Genomic DNA, 13,439 nt, shown 5'->3' with positions numbered 1-13,439 from the left:
TGAACACTGGAGGAATTTAAGGGTTAAGTGCCTAAACTGCTCGCGGTCTAGGATTTGGGTAATTACAAGGTCTCACGGTCTCACAGTCTAGGATTTGGTAATTACACGGTCTAGGATTTGGTAATTACACGGTCTAGGATTTGGTAATTACACGGTCTAGGATTTGGTAATTACACGGTCTAGGATTTGGTAACTACACGGTCTAGGATTTGGTAATTACACGGTCTAGGATTTGGTAATTACACGGTCTAGGATTTGGTAACTACACGGTCTAGGATTTGGTAATTACACGGTCTAGGATTTGGTAATTACAAGGTCTCACGGTCCAGGATTTGGGTAATTACACGGTCTAGGATTTGGTAATTACACGGTCTAGGATTTGGTAATTACACGGTCTAGGATTTGGTAACTACACGGTCTAGGATTTGGTAATTACACGGTCTAGGATTTGGTAACTACACGGTCTAGGATTTGGTAATTACACGGTCTAGGATTTGGTAATTACACGGTCTAGGATTTGGTAATTACACGGTCTCACGGTCTAGGATTTGGTAACTACACGGTCTAGGATTTGGTAACTACAAGGTCTAGGATTTGGTAATTACACGGTCTCACGGTCTAGGATTTGGTAACTACACGGTCTAGGATTTGGTAACTACACGGTCTAGGATTTGGTAACTACAAGGTCTAGGATTTGGTAATTACAAGATCTCACGGTCTAGGATTTGGGTAATTACACGGTCTAGGATTTGGTAACTACAAGGTCTCACGGTCTAGGATTTGGTAATTACACGGTCTAGGATTTGGTAATTACACGGTCTAGGATTTGGTAACTACACGGTCTAGGATTTGGTAACTACACGGTCTAGGATTTGGTAACTACACGGTCTAGGATTTGGTAATTTCACGGTCTAGGATTTGGTAACTACAACCTGCCGGTTGCCAAAGAGATGGAGCCACTGCATAGGTCACTGTAAGGTCAGAGAGTGGCATGTCCTAATGGATAGTCAGCAAGGAGACTGAAAGTCTTATCTTAACTTGTAGTCTTAGTGGAAAGTCTTATCTTAACTAATAGTCTTATTGGAAAGTCTTATCTTAACTAATAGTCTTAGTGGAAAGTCTTATCGTAGCTTTTGTCTTAGTGGAAAGTCTTATCTTAACTTATAGTGTTAGTGGAAAATCTTAATTTATAGTCTTTGTGGAAAGTCTTAACTTCTAATCTTAGTGGAAAGTCTTATCTTAACTTATAGTCTTAGTGGAAAGTCTTATCTTAACTTATAGTCTTTGTGGTAAGTCTTATCTTAACTTATAGTCTTAGTGGAAAGTCTTATCTTAACTAATAGTCTTAGTGGAAAGTCTTATCTTAACTTATAGTCTTTGTGGAAAGTCTTAACTTCTAATCTTAGTGGAAAGTCTTATCTTAACTTATAGTCTTTGTGGTAAGTCTTATCTTAACTTATAGTCTTAGTGGAAAGTCTTAACTTAACTTATAGTCTTTGTGGTAAGTCTTATCTTAACTTATAGTCTTTGTGGTAAGTCTTATCTTAACTTATAGTCTTAGTGGTAAGTCTTATCTTAACTTATAGTCTTAGTGGAAAGTCTTATCTTAACTTATAGTCTTAGTGGAAATTCTTATCTTAATTCAGAAGACACCAATCCCGTCAGCGGGACTGAGTTTGACAATAGGCAGTGAAAAATCAGAGCGCCAAATTCAAAACCACAAATCTAATAATTTCAATTTCTCAAACATACGACTATTTTACACCATTTTATAGATACACCTCTCCTAAATCGAACCACGTTGTCCGATTTCAAAAAGGCTTTACAGTGAAAGCAAAACATTAGATTATGTTAGGAGAGTACATAGACACAAATAACCACACAGCCATTTTCCAAGCAACTAGATGCATCACAAATACCCAAAACACAGCTAAATGAAGCACTAACCTTTGATGATCTTCATCAGATGACACTCCTAGGACATCATGTTACACAATACATGAATTTTTTGTTAGATCAAGTTGATATTTATATCCAAAAACAGCATTTTACATTGGCGCGTGACATTCAGAAAATATTTTGCCTCCAATACTGCCAGTGAATCAGCACAACAATTTACAAAAATACTCGTCATAAACGTTGATAAAATATTAAACTGTTATTCAAAGAATTATAGATGAACATCTCCTTTATGCAACCGCTGTGACAGATATCAAAAAGCTTCACGGGGAAAGCACACTTTGCAATAATCTGAGTACAGCGCTCAGAAAAATACACTAGGCAATACAGTTACCCGCCATTTTGGAGTCATCTAAAATCATAAATAGCATTAGAAATATTCACTTACCTTTGATCATATTCATCAGAAGGCATTTCCAGGAATCCCAGGTCCACAATAAATGTAGTTTTGTTCGATAAACTCATTTTTTTTTTTTTTTTTTTAACATTTTAGTCATTTAGCAGACGCTCTTATCCAGAGCGACTTACAGTAGTGAATGCATACATTTCTTTTTTTTTTGTGCTGAACTCCATAATTTATGTCCAAATAGCTCCTTGTTGTTTGCGCGTTCAGTTAGCTACTCCAAGTGTAGGAAGCGCACGGAAAATGTCACGACGAAAAGTAAAGAAAGTTCTATTTACGTTCTTTCAAACATGTCAAACGTTGTAAAGCATCAATCTTTAGGGCCTTTTTTCACTTAGAACTTCAATAATATTCCAACCGGACGATTCCAGTGTCTTGAAAAAACGTTTTGGAACACAGCTACATCTCACATGAATGCGCGCCAATGAACTTATGTCCTTCCCTGGGTCAACAACTTCCCCACCTTCTTGTTCGCTCTCTGTTCATCATAGACGCCTCAAACAACTTTCTAAAGACTGTTGACATCTAGTGGAAGCCTTAGGAAGTGCACAATGAATCCTTAGTCACTGTGTGTTTGATAGGCAATGACTTGGAAAGATTCCACGCATCAGATTTCCACTTCCTGGTAGGATTTTTCTCAGGTTTTTGCCTGCCATATGAGTTCTGTTATACTCACAGACATCATTCAAACAGTTTTAAAAACTTCATAGTGTTTTCTATCCAAATTTACTAATAATATGCATATCCTAGATTCTGAGTTTGATTAGGAGGCAGTTTAATATGGGCACGTATTTCATCCGAAAGTGACAATACTGCCCCCTATGCGATTGGTGTCGTAAGAGGTTAACTAATAAGCTTAGTGTAGATCTCTGCAGTTCAGTATCCTCAGCCTCCTCCCTAGAGCCACAATGACACAATGTCCTGTTATCCATTACTTAGGTGAATAAAGCAGAGTGAGGAGAACAGCAAGCTGGCTGGTTGAATGAAGCCACTCACTCACCGTGTTAGACAGTGACAGGTTAGAGTTTACCTTAGAGACTGTCGCTCTTAGAGACTGTCGCTCTTAGAGACTGTCACTTTTAGAGACTGTCGCTCTTAGAGACTGTTGCTCTGGCGCTCTCCTGTCCCACTCTCATGTGACGACACAAAAGTCTGTTCAGTTCATGTGTGTGTGTGAGGGTGTCCATAGTCTTCTACAGGAAACACAGAAAATACTGGTCATCTGTGCTCTTTTGAAGTGAAAGCATACGCAGTGCATTCAGAAAGTATTCATACCCTGTGACTTATTCCACATTTTGTTGTGTTACAGCCTGAATTCAAAATGGATTAAATCTTTTTTTTTCTGTCTCATCAATCTACACACATCTACACCCCATAATGACATCACAATACCCCATAATGACATCACAATACCCCATAATGACATCACAATACCCCATAATGACGTCACAATAACCCATAATGACATCACAATACCCCATAATGACATCACAATACCCCATAATGACATCACAATACCCCATAATGACATCGCAATAACCCATAATGACATCGCAATAACCCATAATGACATCACAATACCCCATAATGACATCACAATACCCCATAATGAAAAAAGAGAAAACATATTTTTAGAAATACAGAAATATCTAATTGACATACAATACCAGTCAAAAGTTTGGACACTTACTCATTCAAGGGTTTTTCTTTATTCTTACTATTTTCTACATTATAGAATAATAGTGAAGACATCAAAACTATGAAATAACACATAGTCTCAAATATAAAATATATTTTGATTTGTTTAACCCTTTTCTGGTTACTAAATTATTCCATATGTGTTATTTCATAGTTTTGACGTCTTCACTATTATTCTACAATGTAGAAAAATAGTAAAAAATAAAGAAAAACCCTTGAATGAGTAAGTGTTGTAAAACTATTGACTGGTACTGTATATATATATATATATCAATATATTTACACAGCCATTGATAAGGAGTGGGACAACATTCCTCAGGCCACAATCAACAGCCTGATCAACTCTATGTGAAGGAGATGTGTCGCGCTGCATGAGGCAAATGGTGGAGACACCAGATACTGACTGGTTTTCTGATCCACACCCCTACCTTTTTTAAAGGTATCTGTGACCAACAGATTCATATCTGTATTCCCAGTCATGTGAAATCCATAGATTAGGGCATATCTGTATTCCGAGCCATGTGAAATCCATAGATTAGGGCATAGCTGTATTCCCAGTCATGTGAAATCCATAGATTAGGGCATATCTGTATTCCCAGCCATGTGAAATCCATAGATTAGGGCATATCTGTATTCCCAGCCATGTGAAATCCATAGATTAGGGCATATCTGTTTTCCCAGCCATGTGAAATCCATAGATTAGGGAAAATCTGTATTCCCAGACATGTGAAATCCATAGATTAGGGCATATCTGTATTCCCAGACATGTGAAATCCATAGATTAGGGCATATCTGTATTCCCAGTCATGTGAAATCCATAGATTAGGGCATATCTGTATTCCCAGTGATGTGAAATCCATAGATTAGGGCATATCTGTATTCCCAGTGATGTGAAATCCATAGATTAGGACCTAATGAATTTATTTAAATCAAATGAGTTCCTTATATCAACTGTAACTCAGTAAAATCTTACAATTTGTTGTTATATTTTTGTTCAATGTATATTATTATTACCACCAAAAGGCAAAAGGCCTCCTGCGGGGACGGGGACCTGGGATTAAAATAAATAAATATAGGACAATGTGGCGAATAACCTTTTGAAATTATCTGTTTAATACTGTCACTATCTAATGAGAGAGAGAGAGAGAGAGAGAGAGAGAGAGAGAGAGAGAGAGAGAGAGAGACACAGACAGACAGACAGACAGACAGACAGACAGACAGACAGACAGACAGACAGACAGACAGACAGACAGACAGACAGACAGACAGACAGACAGACAGACAGACAGACAGACAGACAGACAGACAGACTGACAGACAGACGATTGTAGCAGCAGGATAGGCCTGGAGAGGGAGGGATAGCTGGGGCATTCAGAGAGAAACATTTTTGAGGTCCAGCCTTCTTTATAAACCCTGCTAGTAGCCAACATAATTTAGCCTCCAGGGCAAACCACCACCATTCAACAGGAAGATAGGTTATGAAGATGTGTGTGTGTGTTAAAAGACGTGCAGATCCGTAGAGTTTTATACACAAACAGACACACACACACACACACACACACACACACACACACACACACACACACACACACACACACACACACACACACACACAGCCCTAGACGGCATACATGGATCATTAGGCACGAGAGAACAAAAGAGGGTGTTTAATAGCATCAACAGATATGGAGTCTTTTCTCTTTCTGTTGTGTTGTCTGCAAACAGAGCTCAATTATTATTCAAGGAAACGGGTCACAATCACAGTATCAGTGTGCGTGGCTAAAATCAATGGGGAAGCCAAGCCAGGGGGGGGGGGTAAAAAGCCCTATGACGACCTGTGGTTGTGATAATTGCATTGTTTTCTCTATAATATTAGTTCATATGCCACCTTTTTGATATATATATAAGGCAGAGACAACAAGAAGACAATAGTCACAGAATATATTCAACCACACCAGTAGTGGCCTTGTTTCTATACTGACAAAGATTCTAGGTGGTTGGAGTCAGACGCAGAGAGCAGAGGGTACATTTTTAGTCATTTAGCAGACGCTCTTATCCAGAGCGACTTACAGTAGTGAATACATACATTTCATTTCATGCATTATTTTAATTTTTTTTTGTTTTTGTACTGGCCCCCCTGTGGGAATCGAACCCACAACCCTGGCGTTGCAAAACACCATGCTCTACCAACTGAGCCACAGGGAAGTGTCACGTCTTTATCTTCTCTGGCACAACACGGTCACGCCAAAACAGAATGGCGCGTAATAAGAAAGACCAACCCAACACACAGGGCAAAACAGTCCGGAGAGAAAATAAGGCATCAGCCAGCACATCCAAAACAAAACAGTGAAATAATCCCGCACGAACCTGGGCGGGTTTAACAGGCTTAAATAAACACACATCAAGAAACACAACAGGGAACAGGTTCCAACCAATAAGACCGAACAGAACAGAAAAGGAAAAAGTAGAACGCCGAGCGCCGCCCGAACAGGCAGGCGATCCACCTTCGGTGGGATTCGTGACATATACAGCATATTGGATGACTGTCATTTATATTCCATTCACCCAGCTCATTGTTAATTAACATCGATAGGTTTAGGATACTACATGATACTAGAATGTTCCCTTGTACCCATCATGAGGTTGTTACAATCTAGTAGGTGCACACAGCCCCATAGAGAAGTAGTGCACTACTTTGGACCAGAGCCCCATAGAGAAGTAGTGCACTACTTTGGACCAGAGCCCCATAGAGAAGTAGTGCACTACTTTGGACCAGAGCCCCATAGAGAAGTAGTGCACTACTTTGGACCAGAGCCCCATAGAGAAGTAGTGCACTACTTTGGACCAGAGCCCCATAGAGAAGTAGTGCACTACTTTGGACCAGAGCCCCATAGAGAAGTAGTGCACTACTTTGGACCAGAGCCCCATAGAGAAGTAGTGCACTACTTTGGACCAGAGCCCCATAGAGAAGTAGTGCACTACTTTGGACCAGAGCCCCATAGAGAAGTAGTGCACTACTTTGGACCAGAGCCCCATAGAGAAGTAGTGCACTACTTTGGACCAGAGCCCCATAGAGAAGTAGTGCACTACTTTGGACCAGAGCCCCATAGAGAAGTAGTGCACTACTTTGGACCAGAGCCCCATAGAGAAGTAGTGCACTACTTTGGACCAGAGCCCCATAGAGAAGTAGTGCACTACTTTGGACCAGAGCCCCATAGAGAAGTAGTGCACTACTTTGGACCAGAGCCCATAGAGAAGTAGTGCACTACTTTGGACCAGAGCCCCATAGAGAAGTAGTGCACTACTTTGGACCAGAGCCCCATAGAGAAGTAGTGGACTACTTTGGACCAGAGCCCCATAGAGAAGTAGTGCACTACTTTGGACCAGAGCCCCATAGAGAAGTAGTGCACTACTTTGGACCAGAGCCCCATAGAGAAGTAGTGGACTACTTTGGACCAGAGCCCCATAGAGAAGTAGTGCACTACTTTGGACCAGAGCCCCATAGAGAAGTAGTGCACTACTTTGGACCAGAGCCCCATAGAGAAGTAGTGCACTACTTTGGACCAGAGCCCCATAGAGAAGTAGTGCACTACTTTGGACCAGAGCCCATAGAGAAGTAGTGCACTACTTTGGACCAGAGCCCCATAGAGAAGTAGTGCACTACTTTGGACCAGAGCCCCATAGAGAAGTAGTGGACTACTTTGGACCAGAGCCCCATAGAGAAGTAGTGCACTACTTTGGACCAGAGCCCCATAGAGAAGTAGTGCACTACTTTGGACCAGAGCCCCATAGAGAAGTAGTGCACTACTTTGGACCAGAGCCCCATAGAGAAGTAGTGCACTACTTTGGACCAGAGCCCCATAGAGAAGTAGTGCACTACTTTGGACCAGAGCCCCATAGAGAAGTAGTGCACTACTTTGGACCAGAGCCCCATAGAGAAGTAGTGCACTACTTTGGACCAGAGCCCCATAGAGAAGTAGTGCACTACTTTGGACCAGAGCCCCATAGAGAAGTAGTGCACTACTTTGGACCAGAGCCCCATAGAGAAGTAGTGGACTACTTTGGACCAGAGCCCCATAGAGAAGTAGTGCACTACTTTGGACCAGAGCCCCATAGAGAAGTAGTGCACTACTTTGGACCAGAGCCCCATAGAGAAGTAGTGGACTACTTTGGACCAGAGCCCCATAGAGAAGTAGTGCACTACTTTGGACCAGAGCCCCATAGAGAAGTAGTGCACTACTTTGGACCAGAGCCCCATAGAGAAGTAGTGCACTACTTTGGACCAGAGCCCCATAGAGAAGTAGTGCACTACTTTGGACCAGAGCCCATAGAGAAGTAGTGCACTACTTTGGACCAGAGCCCCATAGAGAAGTAGTGCACTACTTTGGACCAGAGCCCCATAGAGAAGTAGTGGACTACTTTGGACCAGAGCCCCATAGAGAAGTAGTGCACTACTTTGGACCAGAGCCCCATAGAGAAGTAGTGCACTACTTTGGACCAGAGCCCCATAGAGAAGTAGTGCACTACTTTGGACCAGAGCCCCATAGAGAAGTAGTGCACTACTTTGGACCAGAGCCCCATAGAGAAGTAGTGCACTACTTTGGACCAGAGCCCCATAGAGAAGTAGTGCACTACTTTGGACCAGAGCCCCATAGAGAAGTAGTGCACTACTTTGGACCAGAGCCCCATAGAGAAGTAGTGCACTACTTTGGACCAGAGCCCCATAGAGAAGTAGTGCACTACTTTGGACCAGAGCCCATAGAGAAGTAGTGCACTACTTTGGACCAGAGCCCCATAGAGAAGTAGTGCACTACTTTGGACCAGAGCCCCATAGAGAAGTAGTGGACTACTTTGGACCAGAGCCCCATAGAGAAGTAGTGCACTACTTTGGACCAGAGCCCCATAGAGAAGTAGTGCACTACTTTGGACCAGAGCCCCATAGAGAAGTAGTGCACTACTTTGGACCAGAGCCCCATAGAGAAGTAGTGCACTACTTTGGACCAGAGCCCCATAGAGAAGTAGTGCACTACTTTGGACCAGAGCCCCATAGAGAAGTAGTGCACTACTTTGGACCAGAGCCCATAGAGAAGTAGTGCACTACTTTGGACCAGAGCCCCATAGAGAAGTAGTGGACTACTTTGGACCAGAGCCCCATAGAGAAGTAGTGCACTACTTTGGACCAGAGCCCCATAGAGAAGTAGTGCACTACTTTGGACCAGAGCCCCATAGAGAAGTAGTGCACTACTTTGGACCAGAGCCCCATAGAGAAGTAGTGCACTACTTTGGACCAGAGCCCCATAGAGAAGTAGTGCACTACTTTGGACCAGAGCCCCATAGAGAAGTAGTGCACTACTTTGGACCAGAGCCCCATAGAGAAGTAGTGCACTACTTTGGACCAGAGCCCCATAGAGAAGTAGTGCACTACTTTGGACCAGAGCCCCATAGAGAAGTAGTGCACTACTTTGGACCAGAGCACCATAGAGAAGTAGTGCACTACTTTGGACCAGAGCCCCATAGAGAAGTAGTGCACTACTTTGGACCAGAGCCCCATAGAGAAGTAGTGCACTACTTTGGACCAGAGCCCCATAGAGAAGTAGTGCACTACTTTGGACCAGAGCCCCATAGAGAAGTAGTGCACTACTTTGGACCAGAGCACCATAGAGAAGTAGTGCACTACTTTGGACCAGAGCCCCATAGAGAAGTAGTGCACTACTAGTAGACTGCTCAGTTCCTCGTGTCAGACTGAAGACATGAAACATTCCTCATATGTTCCAGTGCCTAACGGACAGATCGAACACCAATCAGAAGAGCAGAAGCACAGCCATGCATATAGATGTGAATAAACTCAGCAAAAATAAGAAACGTCCTCACTGTCAACTGCGTTTATTTTCAGCAAACTTAACGTGTGTAAATATTTGTATGAACATAACAAGATTCAACAACTGAGACATAAACTGAACAAGTTCCACAGACATGTGACTAACAGAAATTGAATAATGTGTCCCTGAACAAAGGGGGGGTCAAAATCAAAAGTAACAGTCAGTATCTGGTGTGGCCACCAGCTGCATTAAGTACTGCAGTGCATCTCCTCCTCACGGACTGCACCAGATTTGCCAGTTCTTGCTGTGAGATGTTACCCCACTCTTCCACCAAGGCTCATGCAAGTTCCTGGACATTTCTGGGGGGGAATGGCCCTAGCCCTCACTCTCCGATCCAACAGGTCCCAGACGTGCTCAGTGGGATTGAGATCCAGGCTCTTCGCTGGCCATGGCAGAACACTGACATCACGCAGCAGGAATCCCCGACGCAGTATGGCTGGTGGCATTGTCATGCTGGAGGGTCATGTCAGGATGAGCCTGCAGGAAGGGTACCACATGAGGGAGGAGGATGTCTTCCCTGTAACGCACAGCGTAGAGATTGCCTGCAATGACAACAAGCTCAGTCCGATGATGCTGTGACACACCGCCCCAGACCATGATGGACCCTCCACCTCCAAATCGATCCCGCTCCAGAGTACAGGCCTCGGTGTAATGCTCATTCCTCCGACAATAAACGCGAATCCGACCATCACCCCTGGTGAGACAAAACCGCAACTCGTCAGAGAAGAGCAGTTTCTGCCAGTCCTGTCTGGTCCAGCTACGGTGGGTTTGTGCCCATAGGCGACGTTGTTGCCGGTGATGTCTGGTGAGGACCTGCCTTACAACAGGCCTACAAGCCCTCAGTCCAGCCTCTCTCAGCCTATTGCGGACAGTCTGAGCACTGATGGAGGGATTGTGCTTTCCTGGTGTAACTCGGGCAGTTGTTGTTGCCATCCTGTACCTGTCCAGCAGGTGTGATGTTCGGATGTACCGATCCTGTGCAGGTGTTGTTACACGTGGTCTGCCACTGCGAGGATGATCAGCTGTCCGTCCTGTCTCCCTGTAGCGCTGTCTTAGGCGTCTCACAGTACGGACATTGCAATTTATTTCCCTGGCCACATCTGCAGTCCTCATACCTCCTTGCAGCATGCCTAAGGCACGTTCACGCAGATGAGCAGGGACCCTGGGCATCTTTCTTTTGGTGTTTTTCAGAGTCAGTAGAAAGGCCTCTTTAGTGTCCTAAGTTTTCATAACTGTGACCTTAATTGCCTACCGTCTGTAAGCTGTTAGTGTCTTAACGACCGTTCCACAGGTCCATGTTCATTAATTGTTTATGTGCAAGTGAACAGTGTTTAAACCCTTTACAATGAAGATCTGTGAAGTTATTTGGATTTTTAACGAATTATCTTTGAAAGACAGGGTCCTGAAAAAGGGACGTTTCTTTTTTTTTGCTGAGTTTATATGGCTCTCAGCCGGAGTAGTAGCTGTTTTATTTATGGCCAGATATCTCCGCTTTATGTGGACACACACCAAGCAAGGCTTCGATCCTCTCACAGAGTGTAGCTCGTAGTTTAAGTCCGAATAAAGTATTGCTAAATAAAATTCCTCCCTTTCCCTTTCTCCCCTCATCTACCCCCCCCCCCCCCCCGCTGTCCCTCTGTGAAGGTCATCTATAAGGAAAGTCTTGGGGTGAGGTCGCTCTTCCGTTGAGAACTAACGACAACCGTTGTTTCCGTCCTTTACATCTTTTTTGCAGCACCATTGTGTGCTTTATGGCGTGTAGCGAGGCGGAATCGCTGTGGTAACGTGTTGTTGACCCTGGATCTTACAGTACACACACACACACACACACACACACACAGTACTGGAATATGATGATGACTGGTACATGACAGAAATACCAACATCAGATCTGAGTTCAAGTAGTATTCGAAATCATTTCAAATATTTTATCTGGGCTAGATTGAGCTTGACTGAGTTAATGGACCAATAGAATAGTCTCAACACTTTCAAACTCCCCCGCCCATCTGGCACTCCTGTGAGGCTAGAGCAAACACTCCTGTGAGGCTAGAGCAAACACTCCTGTGAGGCTAGAGCAAACACTCCTGTGAGGCTAGAGCAAACACTCCTGTGAGGCTAGAGCAAACACTCCTGTGAGGCTAGAGCAAACACTCCTGTGAGGCTAGAGCAAACACTCCTGTGAGGCTAGAGCAAACACTCCTGTGAGGCTAGAGCACTCAAAAGTATTTTTTGAAATATTTTGAATAGTGTTTGAACCCAGCAGGTCTGATATCAACGTCCTAACGCCCTCATTCAGTCTGATGTTCAGTGAAGCCAGACAGAATCCACTCACAGTGAACCAGTAATGCTTCTGGCTGTTGGACTGGAGTCAATAAAATAACACTTTTACAAACATAGAAAACCAAAAAACAAAAAAAAAAAACCCAACAACAACATTTGTATTCTAGACGTAATGTTTCGAGAGCTTTCAACACATTTCTTCTCTCATTAACTAGAGAGAAAAAATGTTATAATGCACAGGGAGACTATGCCCCCCCCCAAAAATGGTATTTGTTCATTCAAATGCTTTCTAAATTCCTGTTTACATGACCATTTTTCTTTTCAATTTTCTTTTATTTTACCTTTTATTTAACCTTTATTTAACCTTTATTTAACGAGGCAAGTCAGTTAAGAACAAATTCTTATATACAATGACGGCCTACCGGGGAACAGTGGGGTTAAACTGCCTTGTTCAGGGGGCAGAACGACAGATGTTTTACCTTGTCAGCTCAGGGACGCTCTAACCACTAGGCCCCAAAGTACCTGTACCAATTTACATAACATTTTATTTTGAAGTTTATTGTCAATTAAACTGCATATCAAGGTGAAGGCGTAAGCAGTTGTGTAGCAGTTAGCAATTGAAGCACTTACTGTGTGTAGAAATGCTTTTACCCCCACCCAAAACAATGTGTTTTTAAGATTTAAACGACTAAAACCAGATTTAAAGTATGTATAAAAGATAATGGACCAATATATTTTTTAAATTAGATCATCTTTGAGAACTAATAACCACCAAAATAAAAACTAGACAGTCAGCCAGAATCTAAAATGCAAAAAAATGTTGTGGCTTGGGGCACCGATTTTGATTTTGTTTGAATGTTTGAGTCCCTCAGATAACATAAGAACAAGACATATGACAGTCTGACTGTGCCTAGCCTTTACACAACGAGCAAAACATCTCCTGAAGTTATATGATGAACCACAATACTGACAACTTACCAGACCGATCGCTGCAGCTGTACACAGCCCAGCTGTACACAGCCCATCTGTACACAGCCCATCTGTACACAGCCCATCTGTAAATAGCCCATCTGTAAATAGCCCATCTATACACAGCCCATCTGTACACAGCCCAGCTGTACACAGCCCATCTGTACACAGCCCATCTGTAAATAGCCCATCTGTACACAACCCATCTGTAAATAGCCCATCTGTACACAACCCATCTGTAAATAGCCCAT

The 13,439-nt window shown here is 43.0% G+C and overlaps 1 protein-coding gene across 1 annotated transcript in view; it reads left to right on the top strand.

The window, feature by feature from the left end:
• The window catches only part of iqch (IQ motif containing H), a 188,260-nt gene that overhangs the window by 91,549 nt on the left and 83,272 nt on the right, over nucleotides 1–13,439 (top strand). The window lies entirely within an intron of this gene.

This window comes from Salmo salar, chromosome 23, assembly GCF_965601325.2.
Source record: "Salmo salar chromosome 23, fSalSal1, whole genome shotgun sequence".
NCBI lineage: Eukaryota > Metazoa > Chordata > Actinopteri > Salmoniformes > Salmonidae > Salmo > Salmo salar.
Note: the sequence above shows the minus strand (reverse complement) of the source record. Positions and strands in the feature narration are given on the sequence as shown.